Raw genomic sequence first — 19,919 nt, 5'->3', positions numbered from 1 at the left:
TCCCCTTTCTGCTCTTCCTTTCCTGGTTTCCCTTGTGAACTTCTGTTACACATGTCAAAAGGTGAACTTCCTTAGGGCTTGGTCCTGTGCCCTCTTTTCTTCTTATACCACCCTCCGTGGGTACTCTTATTTACCCTCACAGGAAGTCTGTGTATTATATTTACCCATAACCTGTTGGCCCAGGGTCTACTATCTATTTATTGGACAGAGTCACCTGAATGTCCCACTATCAACATATTCCTCAAAAAACATCATCGTCTATGTGATCCTCTCCTTGCAGTCCCCATCTTGGGTTGGTGGCACCAACTTTCCTTTGTCTCACTCCGGTATGCAATGATTCACTCTCTTACTTATTACACTTCTGAAATATTTCTTTATGCATTCTATCATATGTGGCCTCACTGTCACCTAGTTTAGTACTCTCAATCTCTCATCAGACTATGAAACAACCTCCTGAATAAATGGCCTTTCCAGCTCTAGTTGTTTCCCCTTTACATTTTTTATACTTCAGAATTGTGTTTTCAAACTCAACTTTAATCATGTTGTTTTTCAATGTAAACAAACAAGCAGACAAATAAACACATAAAATTATCCTTTTCTACATAAGGTATCACCACAACTGCCATTACTACTGTTTATACTACTTGTTTTCTTTTGGCTACCTAAAATATTACACTTATTACTACTAACTACTGAGACTACTACTACCATTTATTGAGCACATACTATGTGCTAGCCAATAAGTACATATGTGCTGGTTAAGAGCAGAATTTTGGCTTAGGCAAACTATATTTTAGTCATATAGCAGTCACTTACTAGCAAATTATTTAACCTCAGTTTCCTCAACTGTAATGTATGGATAACAGTAATATTTACAAACAAAATGAAATGAAACAAAACAAAAAAATCCAAACTCATTGCCATCTAGTTGATTCCAACTCATAGCGACCCTATAGGACAGAGTAGAACTGCCCCATAGGGTTTCCAAGGAGCAGCTGGTGGATTCAAACTGCCGACTTTTTGGTTAGCTGCTGAGCTCTTAACCACTGTGCCAAAAGGGCTCTATGTGAAGCACAGTCCTTGTTATATAGTAAGCACTCAATAAGTAGTAACTACAGTTTTTATACTCATAATTATTGTAAACACATTATCTTTCATTCCTACCACAATCCTGAGTCTTATCCTCATTTGGCATGTAATTAAGGTTCAGAGTTAGGTGATTAGTCAAAGTTCTTACAGCTAATAAGTACTCCAGCTAGAATATAGAGCTCACAATCTCTTCATGTCTGTTATGGATTGAATTACGTCTCTCCCCAAAAATGTGTGTCAACTTGGCCAGTCCACGATTCCCGGTATTGTGTGATCGTCCACCGTTTTGTCATCTGATGTGATTTCCCTATGTGTTGCAAATCCTGCCTCTATGATGTTAAAGAGGTGGGATTAGTGGCAGTTACGTTAATTAGGCGGGACTCAATCTGCAAGATTATGTTGTATCTTAAGTTAATCTCTTTTGAGATATAAAAGAGAGAAGCTAGCAGAGAGACATGGGTACCTCATACTATCAAGAAACAAGATCCAGGAGAATAGCATGTCCTTTGGACCAGGGGTCTCTGTGCTGAAAAGCTCCTTGATCAGGGAAGATGACAAGGACCTTCCCCTAGAGCCAAAAGAGAGAAAAAGCCTTCCGCTGAAACTGGCACACTGAATTTGGCCTTGTAGCCTCCTAGACTGTGAGAGAAGAATTTTCTCTTTGTTAAAGCCATCCACTTGTGGTATATCTGTTATAACAGCACTAGAGAACTAAGACAATGTCTCTGTCTGCCATAACACTTGATGTATATATTTAAAAAAAAAAGAAAAGGCTGTACCTTCCCAGGCTCATTTTCTTACATTTACTTCAGTATCCTCCACTTGACCCCATGAACCAGTTCTTGTCTGTACTCCTAGCAGGACCTTCATTCTCCCTGAATATGTAATGACATTTGACTCCTACATTCCTTTGCCCTTGCTGTTTTTCTCTCCTCAGCTTCGTGCAACCTCAGAGGCTCAGCACCAGTGTCATCTCTTCTGTCAAGCTCTCCCAGTATCTCCCTGTCCTCTTCTGTCTCTCTACCTCCCACTGTTACACCTCTTTAAAGGTAATGTAACAGTTAAGGTTATGGGTCAACTTGGCTGAGCCATGATTCTCAGTGGTTTGGCAGTTATGTAATTTGGCGGTTATGTAATGATGTAATTTTACGTAATGGTTACAGTTATGTAATGGTTACATCCTCCATTTTGTAATCTGATGTAGTCATCCTCCATTTTGTGATCTGATATGAGTAGACAATCAGTTGTAAAGGAGTTGCCTTGGGAGAGTGGCCTGCATCTAATATATACAGATGTTCTGGAAAAGCTCACTCACTCTGGATCCTACATCCAGCTCATCATCATATGGCCTCCAGTTCTTGGGACTTGAGCCTGTTTCCTGACCTGCCAGTTCTGGGATTTGCCAGTTTCTGCAGCCAGCTGCCTGCCATCTGACCTGCCAATATTAAGATTTTTTCAGCTTCTGTAGCCTGTGAGCCAGCAGTCTATCATCTGACCTACTGATCTTGGGTTCATCAGCCCCTGTAACCACATGAGTCGGGAGAAGCCTCCAGCCTGATGCCTGGCCCGCAGGCTTGGGACTTGCCAGCCTCCACAACAGTATGAGCCATTTCCTTGATATAAATCTCCCCTTCTCTATATGTATGCATACATTTCACTGATTTTGTTTCTCTAGAGAATCCCCCACGTGTCTGTCAGTTTGTTGTACTGTGGGGGCTTGTGTGTTGCTGTGATGCTGGAAGCTATGCCACCGGTATTCAGATACCAGCAGGGTCACCCATGGAGGACAGGTTTCAGCTGAGTTTGCAGACTAAGACAGACTAGGAAGACGGACCTGGCAGTCTACTTCTGGAGAGCATTAGCTAGTGAAAACCTTATGAATAGCAGCGGAACATCGTCTGATATAGTGCTGGAAGATGAGCCCCCCAGGTTGGAAGGCACTCAAAAGATGACTGGGGAAGAGCTGCCTCCTCAAAGTAGAGTCGACCTTAATGACGTGGATGGAGTAAAGCTTTCGGGACCTTCATTTGCTGATGTGGCATGACTCAAAATGAGAAGAAACAGCTGCAAACATCCATTAATAATCAGAATCTGGAATGTACGAAGTATGAATCTAGGAAAATTGGAAGTCGCCAAAAATGAAATGGAACGCATAAACATCGATATCCTAGGCATTAGTGAGCTGAAATGGACTGGTATTGGCCATTTTGAATTGGACAATCATATAGTCTACTCTGCTGGGAGTGAAAACTTGAAGAGGAATGGTGTTGCATTAATCGTCAAAAAGAACGTTTCAAGATCTATCCTGAAGTACAATGCTGTTGGTGATAGGATAATATCCATACGCCTACAAGGAAGACCAGTTAATATGACTATTATTCAAATTTACGCACCAACCACTAGGGCCAAAGATGAAGAAATAGAAGATTTTTATCAGCTGCTGCAGTCTGAAATTGATGGAACATGTAATCAAGATGCATTGATAATTACTGGCAATTGAAATGCAAAAGTGGAAACAAAGCAGGACCAGTAGTTGGAAAATATGGCCTTGGTGACAGAAACAATGCCAGAGATCGAATGATAGAATTTTGCAAGACCAGTGACTTCTTCATTGCAAATACCTTCTTTCACCAACATAAATGGCGACTATACACATGGGCCTCGCCAGATGAAACACACAGAAATCAAATTGACTACATCTGTGGAAAGAGACAATGGAAAAGCTCAATATCAGCAGTCAGAACAAGGCCAGGGGCCGACTGTGGAACAGACCTTCAATTGCTCATATGCAAGTTCAAGCTGAAACTGAAGAAAATCAGAGCAAGTCCACCAGAGCCAAAATATGACCTTGAGTATATCCCACCTGAATTTAGAGACCATCTCAAGAATAGATTTGACGCATTGAACACTAGTGACTACACACCAGATGAGTTGTGGAATGACATCAAGGACATTATCCATGAAGAAAGCAAGAAGTCACTGAAAAGACAGGAAAGAAAGAAAAGACCAAGATGGATGTCAGAGGAGACTCTGACACTTGCTCTTGAGCATCGAGCAGCTAAAGCAAAAGGAAGAATTGAAGAAGTAAAAGAACTGAACAGAAGATTTCAAAGGGCCTCTCGAGAAGACAAAGTAAAGTATTATAATGACATGTGCAAAGAGCTGGAGATATAAAACCAAAAGGGAAGAACACACTTGGCGTTTCTCAAGCTGAAAGAACTGAAAAAAAAAATTCAAGCCTCAAGTTGCAATAGTGAAGGATTCCGTAGGGAAAATATTAAATGATGCAGGAAGCATCAAAAGAAGATGGAAGGAATACACAGAGTCATTATACCAAAAAGAATTAGTCGATATTCAACCATTTCAAGAGGTGGCATGTGATCAGGAACTGATGGTACTGAAGTAAGAAGTCTAAGCTGCTCTGAAGGCACTGGCAAAAAACAAGGCTCCAGGAATCGATGGAATATCAGTTGAGATGTTTCAACAAACAGATGCAGTGCTGGAGGTGGTCACTTGTCTATGCCAAGAAATATGGAAGACAGCTTCCTGGCCAACTGACTGGAAGAGATCCATATTTATGCCTATTCCCAAGAAAGGTGATCCAACCGAATGTGGAAATTATAGAACACTGTCATTAATATCACACTCAAGCAAAATTCTGCTGAAGATCATTCAAAAATGGCTGCAGCAGTATATTGACAGGGAACTGCCAGAAATTCAGGCTGGATTCAGAAGAGGACGTGGAACCAGGGATATCATTGCTGATGTGAGATGGATCCTGGCTGAAAGCAGAGAATACTAGAAGGATGTTTACCTGTGTTTTATTGACTATGCAAAGGCATTTGACTGTGTGGATCATAACAAACTATGGATAACACTGCTAAGAATGGGAATTCCAGAACACTTAATTGTGCTTATGAGGAACCTTCACATAGATCAAGAGGCAGTTGTTTGAACAGAACAAGGGGATACTGATTGGTTTAAAGTCAGGAAAGGTGTGTGCCAGGGTTGTATTCTTTCACCATACCTGTTTAATCTCTTTGCTGAAGAAATAATAGGAGAAGCTGGGCTATATGAAGAAGAACAGGGCATTAGGATTGGAGGAACACTCATTAACAATCTACGTTTTGCAGATGACACAACCTTGCTTGCTGAAAGTGAAGAGGACTTGAAGCACTTACTAATGAAGATCAAAGACCACAGTCTTCTGTATGGATTACACCTCAACATAAAAAAACAAAAATCCTTGCAACTGGACCAATGAGCAACATCATGATAAATGGAGAAAAGATTGAAGTTGTCAAGGATTTCATTTTACTTGGATCCACAATCCACAGCTATGGAAGCAGCAGTCAAGAAATCAAGAGACACATTGCATTGGGTAAATCTGCTGCAAAGGACCTCTTCAAAGTATTGAAGAGCAAAGATGTCACCCTGAAGACTAAGGTACACCTGACCCAAGCCATGGTATTTTCAATCACATCATATGCGTGTGAAAGCTGGACAATGAATAAGGAAGACTGAAGAAGAGTTGACGCCTTTGAATTGTGGCGTTGGTGAAGAATATTGGCTATACCACGGACTGCCAAAAGAACGAACAAATCTGTCTTGGAAGAAGTGCGGCCAGAATGCTCCTTAGAGGCAAGGATGGCGAGACTGCGTCTTACATACTTTGGACATGTTGTCAGGAGGGATGAGTCCCTGGAGAAGGACATCATGCTTGACAGAGTACAAGGTCAGCAGAAAAGAGGAAGACTCTCAACGAGGTGGATTGACACAGTGGTTGCAACAATGAGCTCAAGCATAACAACGATTGTAAGGATGGCGCAGGACCGGGCAGTGTTTCATTCTGTTGTGCATAGGGTCACTATGAGTTGGAACCGACTCGACGGCACCTAACAACAACACAACAAGAGAATCCAGGCTAAGACAGGTAGGTAATTCTAACACCATTATTTGTTTATCTTTCTAGTATACTAAGTTCCTTCATAACACAGACAACTGCTTGCTAATTTTCAAGCCCCTATTGGGTCCTGGGTTATGACCTGGCATATAATTGGTACTTGCTGCTTGTTTCTTGAAACAAAGAAAGAATGAATAAGTGAAAAATGTTATTTAAGGACATTTGAAGTTAGAAGGAATCAGCATTAGGAAGAGAAGCATTGGATCTCTTCCTTGTGTTTCCTGTGCCGATGTGTTCCACTGGGCTAGGTTATTTAGTTAGATTCCTGCCACCATCAGCCCAGTTCCATAGAGCTAGTGCTATGGGTTACACAGGACTATTTTGGCCTTTGTTTCTGAGTGATTACTTGGGTGACTCAATGGAAGTTGGGATAGCCTCTCTGGGTGACCCTATTGTACATTTTATTGTATTTCTCCAGGTGACTGCATTAGTAGTTGGAAAGCCAATTGTAAAAGGCAGAGCTCCCCTGAGCTGAGTAGTCCACACATCCTTCAAGTAGTTTAAAAAAAGTAGCTAGGGCCTAAAAATCTCTGGGATTTGTTTTTTTTTCCTGGCCAGACCCTGAGGTGTTTTCCAGCTAGGAGAACAGGGACATGCGAAAGAAGAACACTGGGCCATGGAACACAGGACAACTTTAAGCAATGAAAAAATATAAATATGTCAAGAGAAAAGCTGTAAAGCCGTCAACATGAATAACACAGGAGACGTTAGACCATACAACTGAGAACAACTCAGTAAAATGAAAACAAAATGTATAAAGAAGAGAAACCACACAAAGGAAATTCAAGCGAAATTAAACTAGACAACACAAATATTAAGGAAATTGGATTTTTGAAAGAGGCAAAGCACGAGCAATTTAACAGGACCAGCTTGTGCAAATGAGCTTGTACCCTGAGCACTGTGATACGTGAAAAGAAATTCAGAGATACTACTATCCTTCTTCCTGCTGCCATCTTTTTGGATAGTAATTATTAGACAAACAGAAAAGGGAGGAATTGACATTTTAAAATTCTTTATACGTGGTAAGCATTTTATGTAAAATACCTTATTGAATCCTCGCAACAGTTTATGAGGTACATATTGTTCTCATCAGCTCAGTGAGGTCGAATAATGGTCTAAGGTCCCCATAGTGCAGGAGCAGAGTCAAAATTCCAAACCGAGTTTGACTTCAAATTCTATCCCTTTACGTATCACCGTGCTGCCTTCCAGAATAACCTCCTTTTAGCACAACCTCTGCTATAATGTAGTGCCATTGCACTGAATTGCAGCGACATTCCTATGTGATAATATGTTTACGCTGGCTGCTATAGAACCTTTTTTTTTTTAATTGAGAAAATTATCGAGAATATTGTAGTAGTTCATGTACTATTCATGTAGTTACAGAACTGATCATTATTAATGGTATGTTATTTGATTTACATATGTTTTTCTAGAAAACAGTACAGATTTAGTGGAAACCTCTTTTGTCCCCCCTCCCCTTCCCCTCTCCCTGCCGCTACCTCATTTATAGGCAAACACTAAATTTGGTGTGTTTTGGAGATAGCTAGCTGTTCTGCTAAAATTCCTGCTTCCCTTTTCACAGTTTAGAGTAGTTACTGGGTAATGGCTGCCCAGCCAGGGGCTACATTTCCAGCCTCCTTCTTCTGTTTAGGTGTAGCCTTATGTCTTAGTTATCTAGCACTGCTAGAACAGAAATACTACAAGTGGATGGCTTTAACAAAGAGAAATTTACTTCTTCACAGTAAAGTAGGCTGAAAGTCCAAATTCAGGGTGTCAGCTCCTGCGGGAGGCGTTCTGTCTCTGTTGGCCTTCTCATCAGTCTTTCCCTGAATTGGGAGCTTCTTTGCATAGGAACCCCAGGTCCAAAGGATGCCCTCTGCTCCTGGCACGGCTTTCTTGGTGGTATGAGGTCCCTCTGTCTCTCTGCTCACTTCTCTCTTTTATATCTCAAGAGGTTGTCTCAAGATACAGTCCAATCTTGTAGGTTGAGTCCTGCCTCAGTAACAAAACTGCTGCCCAGTCTCCCTCATTAACATCATAGAGGCAGAATTTACAACATATAGGAAAATCACACAATACCAGGAATCATGGCCCAGCCCAATTGATACACACATTTTTTTGGGAGACATGATTCAGTCCAAGACACCTTATGACTGTTTCTCAATGATGGAATGAATGAAAGTAGTTTCTTGTCAAAGCTTTTAGTAATCGGATGTGTTCCCTCCACATTCTCTTTCCCCTTCTGTTGGCTGGATGCAGAGGTCGAGGTCGGAGATGTAACAGTTTCAAGACTGAGGGAGTCTGAATCCTTCATGGAGGAGTAATGTGTACTGATAAGGAAAATCTGCACTGGGATGTCATACAAGCAAGAAATAAACTATTGTGTTAAGTCATTGAAATTTTAGTTCTAGTACCCTAATTACTCAAATGAATTAATCATTCTAATTTTTATTTTATAGTTTAGATATGTTATTCTAATTACCTATTATAACTAATCCAATTTTTATCATATAGATATATTACCCTGATTAAGTACTCTAATTCATTCAATTTTTATTTTTATAGATATATTGCTCTTATTAAGTACTCTAATCCAAATTTAGTCTTTTATAGATATATTATCCTAATTACACAAATTAAACCAATTTTATTATTTTTAAATATATTATTCTACTTCAACAATCCAATTTCTATCCTGTGTAGGCATAAAATAATTACTGTATTTTAAAAATAAATTTACATGAAAAATATAATGTGAACATTGATCTGCGAATTATTTTTTTTCCACATGAAAGTCGGTTTTTGAAATCTTTCCATGTTGATATGTGTAGGTGTATGTATATGTATGCATAATGCACACATACACACACGTGTGTGTGCTTCTTTTAACTGTTGTATAGTATTTCATCTTATGGATATGAGTCATGTTATTTATTTATTCCCACTACCCATCTGTCAGCTTTTTGTACTGCGGTGGTTTGTGTGTGGCTAAGACGCTGGAAGGGGAAAGATGTAGCAACCTGCTTCTGTAAAGATTTACAGCCTTAGAAACCCTGTGGGACAGTTCTGCCCTGCCAAGTAGGTTCACCATGAGTTGGAATTGATTCGACAGCAATGGAGTTATGATGCTGGAAGCTATGCCATTGGTATTTCAAATACTAGCAGGGTCACCCATGGTAGATAGGTTTCAGCAGAGCGTCCAAACTAAGACAGGCTAGGATGAAAGGCCTGGCCATCTACTTCTGAAAATTAGCCAATGAAAACCTATAGATCACAGCAGAATATTGTCTCATTACTAACAATCACGAAGATGGTGCAAGACTGGGATCGCCATGAGTCGGAGCCAACTTGACACAACTAACAATATTTACTTATTTACTTCTGATGAGCATTTAGGTTGCCTTTTTTTTTCCTTGTTATGAACACTGCTGCAATGAAAAGCTTTCTATAGTTGTCTTGAGCTTTTAGGGACAGAGGGAAGATTCAAATTCAGGTGTGTCTGCCTTCAAAATCTGAGCTCTTAACTATTCTAGACCTCCTTTCGTGAAAAGAATGGGTGTACTGGTGGCAAAATTCATTGTAGGATATATGCCTATACTCAGAATTGTTGAACCATAGAGTATGTGCTTTTTAACTTTCTCTGAGATATTGCCAAATTGTTCTCCAAACCGCTGTATCTATTTATACCTCTACAGCAACGTATGAGTTACCATGTCACTGCACCCTTACCAACACTTTTAAATTCTTGACAATTTGAAATGAGAAATGATATCTTTTTGATGTTTAAATTTTCATTTTCCCAATAACTGAGCACTTTCTCAAACATTTACTGGCCATTTGGGTTTGCTTTTATGATCATTACCTGTTCATATCCATTGTTCATTTTTCTGCTGGGTTGTTTTTCTTTTCCTAGTTTTGAAGGTTTTAAAAAATATTCTGAATATGAATTTGGTTATCTTCTATCTAGTATGTCCCTTGTTTTCAATGTTGATTATGTGTCTTTTGTTGAATATACATTTTTAATTTTGCTGCTGTCAAATTTATCAAATGTGTTTTTATAATTTTTCTTTTTGTGTTTTCTGTATGAAAATCTTCCTTACCACCAGTATTATAAATATATTTCCTATATATTTTTTAATGTTTCAAAATTCTATATTTCATATATAGGTCTTAATTTAGCTGGGGTTTATTATTCTATACTTGATGTAAAAGGTAAAGATCTAATTTAGCTTTAGAAATATAAACCCCTTGCCGTCTAGTGGATTCCAACTCACAGCAACGCCATAGGACAGAGTAGAATCACCCCATAGTTTTTCCAATGAGCAGTTGGTGGATTTGAACTGCCAACCTTTTGGTTAGCAGCCAAACTCTTATAGAAAACCAATAATTCCAAAATCACTTGTTGACTAGTCCTTCCTTTCTTTTCTGCTTTGTAATGTCACCCCTGCCACTTCCTAGCTGTGTAGCTTGGGCAAGTTACTTAGAGTCTCTGTGAATTAGGAATAATAATAGTATCTTCCTCACAGGAAGCTGGTCCCTTCCAGAGCCAGACACATTAACTGTGTCCTTTTCATTAGAAACAAAGAACATTTGGCATGGGTAGTATATATAAACATCTGTTATATACAGAAACAATGTAAATATGTGATAATTTCCTTGAAGGAATAATTTTTGACTAAATATTCTTTGGCATGAATGCAAAAAACAGTCAACGTAATGATGTGTAAAAGGTATTCTGTCATCAGGTAAAAATTCCTAGGTCCTCCAATTTCAGAAGCACCAAGTGATGCCAGATATTAATTCTGAATTTTACACAGTAATGGAAATTACAGCTAAAGAGAAGGAACATAGGCTTATGATGATGTATAAAAGGTGAGCAATGGCAATAATAATGGATACCAAGCATCATGGATTGAATTGTGTCCCCACAAAATATCTGTCAACTTAGCTGGGCCATGAGTCCCAGTATTGTGTGATTGTTCACCATTTTATGTGATTTCCCTATGTGTTGTAAATGCTATCACTATGATGAAATGAGATAGATTAATGACAGTCATATTGACAAGATATACAAGATTAGCTAGTGTCTCAAGCAAATCTCTTCGAGATATAAAAGAGAGAAGCAAACAGAGAGACAGGGGGACCTCATACCACCGAGAAAGCAGTGCCGGAAGCAGAGCACGTCCTTTAGACCTGAGGTTCTTGCACTACGATGTTCCCAGACCAAGGGAAGACTGATGATGAGGACCTTCCTCCAGAGCCAACAGAGAAAGAAAACCTTCCCCTGGAGCTGGCACCCCGAATTTGGACTTCTAGCCTACTGGACTGTGAGAGAATAGACTTCTCTTTGTTAAAACCATCCACTTGTAGTATTTGTTATAGCAGCACCAGATGACTAAAACACCAAGCAGTAGAAAAGGAGGTTAGGATGAAAACTGAAAGAATATAATGCTGAAAGTAGCCAAGGCTCATGGGTGAATTGTCTCATCTCAGGTCTCAGAACTAATTAGGGGAAGAAGGAAGATTTGAACTCAGTTTGTCTGACTTCAAAATCTGAGCTTTTAACTCTACTATATCTCCTCTTGTGTACTGATTTGGGAGGGAGGAAAACATAGAATAGACAGAAAAATTTAGGTTTGAATCCTGGCTGTGCCACTTATAGGTCTGTGATCTTTCCTAGTTTCTTTCTCACTAAATTGGGGCCGATAATAACCGTCTTCTACAGCAACAACAATAGCAACGACAACAGTGATGTTGTTGAGAGACTTATGGTAATGTTTGTGAAGGCCCTGACATGCCCAGGTGCCTGACCAGCGTTAGCTCCCTAGCTCCTTTCCTGAAAAACGCGAAGCCTGTACTATTTGCAATTAGGTTAAGCCACCCTGAGTTTTCTTGTACAAAGCCTTTGTACAGAAAAATTGGACTCGTTTAACTTCATACATTTTCAAAAATAAAGATTGCAAAAAATTAAATGGTGACTTTGACTTGAAGGCAGAAACCTTAGCCCAATCCTGAGCACACATAGCCATGTGCTCATAGACACACATACACACGTGCATGCACACACACTACACTTGTCTGATGTCCCAGATCATTGTCCCTCCAACTCAGTCCCAGAGCTCTGTCTCCTTATCAAAATTTGTTCCCAGAGTATTAAAAATGCCAGGCCTGGGATGTTTCATCCTTTAGCAAGTATTAAAGATTTTAGAATAATAAGAAAATGTCATGATTTTATGATATAATGTCATGTTTGTGGTATTATTAAATTTTAGGTACTAGCAAACAGGTGAGGAAAGTATTTGAGGAAAAGAGGAGGTTTCCCCCCAGGCCTTTGAAAACATGTTTTTCAACCTCATTTTTTTTGGATAAGAGGGAAATGGAGGTGGAGGTGGTACATCAAATGGGGGGGCGAGTTCCGACTATACCTCAAGATGTAGAGTGAAAGATCAAGGATGATCCGAGAGAGACAGAATTTGGAGTACAAAGCACAGAGGGTAGTCTGAATATTGTAATACTGTGAAGATGCTAAGCAGGGAGACAGAATCCAGGTATGAGCAATGGGACAGGCATCAGGCACTTAAGATAAGAGCATGAGTGTTCTTAAGGGAAGGGAGGGGAAGGGAAGGGAAGGGGAGGGCAAGGGAAGGGGAGGAGAAGAGAAGGGAAGGGGGAGGGGAAGGGGAGGGGAGGGGAGGGAGAGCCAGTAAATACATCTGGAGTCCTTGGAGCATGTCCATCCAGAGCTCGGAGTGGAGAGGAAGATATAAGAGGTCCCAAGTAGCCTAAGGCATGTACTACCATCAAGCAAGGTACCTCCTGTGCATATATACAGTGAGATTAAAACTTTCAACCCAATCTTAGAGAACAGAGAACATGCTGTTTCAAAATGAAGAACATGTAAAATGGAATAGCAGAATGTCTGCAAACTGCTCCTGAAACAGTCAACTCATAATCTGAAATAAATGCAATTGTCAAAATGGAAATAATAAGATTTTTGTGGATAATGAAGTCCAAATATTCCATAGCCTGTTTTGCTCTCAGTGATGTTTTTAATGAGTTAGCCATATCACACTTTCATATTAGGGTTGTAGTTTTCTTGTCCAACATGTGTCATTTCATAGCTGGGACTTTTTCAGATATTCATTGCAGCATTACATCATTTTGTAACCACAGCTTTTTTAGTTAAAGCCCAGTTTATTCATATTTAGTGTGCATCTCTCTCTATTTAGAAGCTCCATGAATGGAAATTCTCTTTCTCTTCTCTCTCTCTATATATACATATATAAAATATATATGTTGTTCTGTGCAGTTGAGCCAATCTCGGCTCATGAACATATATATACATATATACATAAATATATATACACATATACATATATACTAGAAGAATGTCTTTTAATGTATTTCACGTAACTAGTTACATTTCAGAGGCAGGAAGCAGTTAAATAATGGATGCCTGAGGCGTGGCCACCAGTAAGGATGATAAAGTGCTACTAGAAAGTGTCAGTGCTTCAGCCCATGTTCCCAGTCCATTTTCAGATGAGACAACAAAAGGGGGATTACTTTTCTATTAAAAGCGTTGCACTATAACTTCACTCATCAATAAAGTACACTGCAGTAGCAGAAGAAATTGGTAGCAGGGAGTATACCAAGAGTTTGGAGAAAAGAAACACCCTTAGGAATACAATGGAAGAAGATTGTTCTTAAAGTGAAATTTGAACAAGTACATAATTAGAGACAGAAGTCAAGGACCCTGATCTTCACAATGCACAAAGAACGTGAAACACATAGAAGAGAAATTAACAGGATATGGACCCTGCAAGAAAAAGGAGAGCACAGATTGACCTGGAACGGAAACTGATGTTTTATTTGTAACTGGTACTCTGCTGTGTAACATTCATAGTAATGTATGTGTTAAACTACTTAGTTGTATAGTGGTGGTTCAGTGGTAGAATTCTCACCTTCCATTCAGGAAACCTAAGAGCTTGGCTGCTAAACAAAATGTTGGCAGCTCATATTCACCAGCCACACCTTGGAAACCCGATGGGGCAGTTCTGCTGTGTCCTGTAGGGTTACTATGAGTTGGAATCGATTCAATGGCAACAGTTTTGGTTTTTGTATTTGGGAAACCCAGGTTTAGTTCCTGGCCAATGCACCTCATGTGCAGCCATCACCCCTTTCTCAGTGGAGGCTTGCATGTTGCTGTGATGCTAAACAAGTTTTAGTGGAGCTTCCAGACTACGACAGAGTAGGAAGCAAGGCCTAGCAATCTACTTCTGAAAACTTGCCACTAAAAGTCCTATGGATCACAAGGGTCAGATCTGCACCTGATCATGGGTATGGCAAAGGATCAGGTGGGACCAGACAGTGTTTCGTTCCCTTGTGGATGAGGTCATTATGAGTGGGGCTGACTTGAGGGCTGCTAACAACCACAACATCAAAAGTGAAACGTATTTCTTATTTCATAGGATGAATTCAATCATCCTCAAATGATCTTACTGTTATTTTTATAATATATATATTTAGAGACCCCCCAAAACAAGCCCCCCTACCAGACTAGGAAACGCCATAACAAGTCTTGTTGGGATGTGCTATATATATTGCACATTCACAATTTCATACATGTCCAATCACCATATTCAGTCATGGGCTTCATGATATTGAGCAAAATCCTCAGCATGTTAGAAGGCTAAGGAAGAAAAAAAAATAGAACTTTGTTAAACAAGGAGTGAGATGTTCCATCATTACCACGATTCTCAGTGTCATATAAGGAGAATCCTAGAGTCATTCTTGATTTTGTTTGTTCCCTTATCACCATACCACCTGGCAATCTAAACAGCAAGCTCCATAGCACCCATGTCAAATGTATAATCCAAGTTCACTTTGGTTATGTATTTGACTAATTTTGCTGCTACCATCCCCATTCAAGCAATCATGCAGTAGCCCCCAAATGGCCTCCTGGCTTCTGCTCTTGCCCTCCTGTATTCTTTTTGCTACACAACAACTGATCTTTTTTTTAATTTTCGTTTTGTTATTGTTGTTAAGAATATACACAACAAAACATATACCAATTCAACCGTTTCTAAGTGTACAATTCAGTGGCATTGATTACATTCTTCAAACTGCAACCATTCTCACCTTCCTTGTCTGAGTTGTTCCTCTTCCATTAGCATAAACTCACTGCCCCCTAAGTTTCCTATCTAATCTTTCGAATTGCTGTCATCACTTTGGTCCCATATAGATAGTTCTTAAAAGACCATAATGCTCAAGGCAGACATTCTTTACTAGTTAAGGTATACCACTGTTTGGTTTTAAGAGGAGTTCAGGGGATATTTTTGGTTTAAGATTTAAATCACATTGTGTCATTTCCCTGCTCAAAATCTTCCAGGGGCTTCCCATTTCAATTTGAATAGAACCAAACTCCTTGCTATAGCTCAGAAGACCCTGTGTGTGCCTCCCTCCCCAACTTGATCTCCTACCCCCCTTTGCCTTTCTCACTGCTCTCCAGCCACAGTGGTCCTCTCTGTGTCACTTGATCATGCCACATCGGTTTCCACACTAGGTCCTTTGTATTATCTGTCTTTCCTAACTAGTGAACCCCTCTAAGACCTTTGCATGACTGTCTTCTCAACATTCATGCTCAGCTTAAATCTCCCCTTTTCTGAGAATTCCTTTTACAATTGCCACATCTATAGTAGCCACAAACACCCCCTACACTGCTACTCATAGTCTCTACCCCACTGCACTGTTTTATTGTCTGCACAGTAATCATCACCATATGAAATTACATTATATTTGTATATGTGCTTGCAAATATATGTGTTTGTTGTCTATCACTACCCACCTCCCCGCCCCAATGGAGTATTAGCTCCGAGAGGCCAGAGGTTTTATCTATCTTCTTCTCCGCTACATCCCAGTACCTAGAACAAGGAAAGGCACGCAGTAGAAAGTGTCTGGTGCATACTAGGAGCTTAGTAAATACTTGAGTGCCGTGTAGAGCATATTTACATGAGGTAGGATGTTTTACTCCCCAGAGGTTCTTTTTAGGGGAGCAGATCATTTGTATGGAAGATATGCATTGATAAGTCATTGGTGTGGAAAGCGAGACCCTAAGGACATGTTCAAGCAATAAAAATAATTGCTTTGCTGCTATATGTGAAATATTGAGAAGGATTTGTTTTATTTCCAAAAGAAAGGAGGAGTGATATTAGAGAAGAAGGACTGAAAGCGAAGGTGAAATGTTTTGTAATGCTGCTCATCTTTTTATGATCCTCATGTCTCCCATAATGTGTCTTGCATTTGTAAAATGCTTGCTAGGGGTAGTTTTAATGTAGAAAACAGAGAAGAAGCCTATTTGGCATCTGAATCAACCTACTGAAGCACAAGCATCCTGCCAGAATGAGGAGGCAAAAGCAGCCATGAGAAAATAAGTCCCTGGAAAGCTAAGGAAACACAGAGAGAAGACTCAGACTTCACTGTCCATGGAATTGGTGGAAGCAAACATACTATACTTTAAGCACCTAGACCTGAACTCATACCTAAATTTTATTCATATTTTTTATAAGCTGATTATAACATTCACTAGGTCCATTGCTTGCTTTCAGTGGCCCATCATGAATTCTGTCAAGGTCTGAGCTTGCAGGCAGGTGTCTAATCTCACAATTACAGCACCTATTGCCCATCCCTGATAGGAGACCAGTAGTCTTCTCCCATACTCATGAGTCAGTCATACTTGTTTTTCAATGATGTTAAAGGATTTGTTGGAACTTTTCTTTTTTAAGAAAAATTATGGTGCAAATATGTATAACAAAACATTTTCTATTTCAGCATTTTTTTACATGTACTATTCGGTGACATTAATTACATTCATGAGTGCAACTATCACCTCTGTGAGGTGTGAATTACTTTGCAGAGAGCAATTTGGCCTTTGTTTTTGGTTCTTTTGAGCCAGACCACACCTGAAACTAATGAGTAGGGGCTGACCAGAACAATAGGGACCACCTGGGGGGCCTGATGTTGACTAAATCTCAGGAGGCATGATGTAATTGATCATGGCCACTGGTGAGGCCGATAAGTGTCTGGTACCTTAAGGTTCAGATGAGCTTCCTGGTTAGTGAGAACATCTGTTCTCGGTAGGGTTGTGCATACCTGGGGACATGGAAGATCCACATTGGGGATCTTCCAAAACTTTATCCTATGTGTCTTTTTATTTTCATCCTTTTTGGTTTTAATAAATCTGTAGTTGTAAGTGTGGAATTCACTGTGAGATTTTGTGAGTCGTTCCAGAGAATTATTGAACCACAGGAACAATAAGAGCCAACAGGGCTGGTGTCTGCCTATTTGGCAGTCTGAAAGAAGAAATCCTTCTAACTTGTGAGCTCTGACCCAGATCCAGGTGGCTGGGTCAGAGAAATGCTGCATGGGCAGCTGGTCTGAAGGAAGGTGTCCTTCTAACTTTTGAGCTCTGACCCAGCTCTGGGTGGCACAGATTGGAGTGCTTGTTGGGTGGCTGGTGACAAGGATGGAGAAATGGGAGAGTGAGGACTAGATCCATTTCCAGATTTGGGGGACTGGATTCATGCTGATCATTCCAATGCAGTTAGTGACTAAGGTGGGATTTACTCGCTTTGCCCTTTAGTGCAACCACTATCAATTTCCTATTTTTCCATTATCCGTAACAGAAACTCAGTACTCCCTAGCAGTGGCTCCTTCTTTCTCCCTCCCTCCTGCCCTTGGTAACCGCTAATAACCTTTGGCCTCTATACATTTGTCAGTTCCAGATATTTCATGTAAGAGGGATCATACAATATTTGTTCTTCTGTGACTGACTTACTTCAACTTACCAGAATGTTTTCAAGGAAACATATTTTTTTAAAAGCATGCTTCAAAACTGATATCTAAGGATAGTTCCAAAGTTACCATTTTGAAAAATGTGTAATAAAAATCGTGACTAGTTTGAAAAGCAACTATTACCCGTTAAAGTAATAAACAAGTAAGAACAAAACTATTACTAAAGCATATTTCAAGATCCTTTCCTGGCTCTGTCAAGCAACGAATAAAAACACAAACACTTACTTAAGCCTGTGGAACACTGAAATACACACTCAATGGTTTTCCCCAGAATTTTTAACTTTAGCAATATGATTTTCACAGAGTTCAAAAAATTCAATCTCTAAGACTGGAGAATCAAGAGAAGAGACAAAGTATGTAAACATGATTTAGTGCTCCCTGAGTGCAGGGATACTTTGCTTTCCATTCCTTTGTCTTGTGCTTTGTTCCAATAATGGTACTTTAGCTTTAGCATGGCAGAAATTCAATTTATCTGTGAAATCACAAGCAATCATCCACCCTTGGACATGGTTGAGTTAATCAAATGCCTGTAAGCATTGGTTATCTATGCGGGGGTAGAGGTGGTTGCAAATGTTCCTACTTTTAAAGATTTGTGCAAATCTAAATGGAACTGAAAAAAAAAGAACCTAGGTTTTTCTGTGTAAAAGTCATAGAACGCATACAGAGGGGTAGCTTTATGAAGGTAAATTCCACATGCACTTTTATGTGCGTGCAAGTTAAATTAGACAACTGCTGGTTTTGATTATTCATATGGTTACTTTCGGAAACCCTGGTGGCGTCGTGGTTAAGTGCTACGGCTGATAACCAAAGGGTCGGCGGTTCGAATCGGCCAGGCACTCCTTGGAAACTCTATGGGGCCGTTCTACTCTGTCCTATAGGGTTGCTATGAGTCGGAATTGACTTGAGGGCACTGGGTTTGGTTTTTTTTTTGGTGTGATGGTTACTTTCAATGCTTTAGTGATTCTATTCTTTTTTTTTGTTGTTGTTCTATTTCAATGCTGTGCATAAGTGTAGAAGTGATTTTTTTTTTTCTTTTCTAATGGACATTGGTGGTATTTCCTGGACCACACAAGTTAGGGTTAAAATTAGGATCCTCAAAGCAGAAAAACTGTTTTTCAAGGTCAAATCCATACTTTAACCACAAAGCCTCTTTGACCTGACGATGATCTATGCCATAATATTGCCCCTCTATGTGTTTCTGCATTTTTCTGAAACATCTTCTGAAGCACAGTACTCTGTGAGGATGTCTTAGACCTGTCTGTGTAGATATAAAAAGTTGGTATTTTTTTTGCTCCTGGAGCATGAAGGATCTGGGAGAAATTGTGAGGTCTGGCTTCTTTTGTATGCCCTATCCAGGAAAGTGGATTATGTCCTCTTATTATCTTGGGTCTTCAGACCTATCTACCGTCTTTCAATCTCCAAGTATAGCTTGGTCTGGGAGAAGAGTAGGGGCCTGCAGTTTTCTTAAATCTTTTCTTTCCCTCGGACCCTTTTCTCACTCATCAGACTCAGCAGCATTCTCAGTATTTACGCCTATGTGAAATTGTCTTATTTATTTTTTATAATTGCTAATCCATTTTATTAAATCATATTGATAGGATTTACAACATATAGGGAAATCACATCAGAAGATAAAATGGTAGACAATCATATAAGGGAATCATGGCTAGCAAAGATGACAGATATTTTAGGGGGAGAGAATTCAATCCATGACAGTGGGTTATGGTTGTATTTCGTCCAAGAGTTAGCCATCAGCAAGAGATTATATGTGACCACAGGTAACAATGAGAAGGTTTTTATTTACTTCAAACTTGGGGAGGGTGGGAGAAGGAGAAATGGGAGTCCTGAAAACAATTGTAAATGCTAGTTTTCTGTAAAACAATTTTTCCAAATCCTCTTTTCCCTCAAACCCGTACCAAACCTCACATGGTGTTTTTCCAGATGACGTAACTCAGATATTGCAAATAGGCTGTCATAGAGTATTATCCTGGTGCAGGTGGGAGTAGTACATGCCATC

Source organism: Elephas maximus, chromosome 4, assembly GCF_024166365.1.
Source record: "Elephas maximus indicus isolate mEleMax1 chromosome 4, mEleMax1 primary haplotype, whole genome shotgun sequence".
Lineage (NCBI taxonomy): Eukaryota > Metazoa > Chordata > Mammalia > Proboscidea > Elephantidae > Elephas > Elephas maximus.
This window is presented reverse-complemented; position numbering follows the sequence as displayed.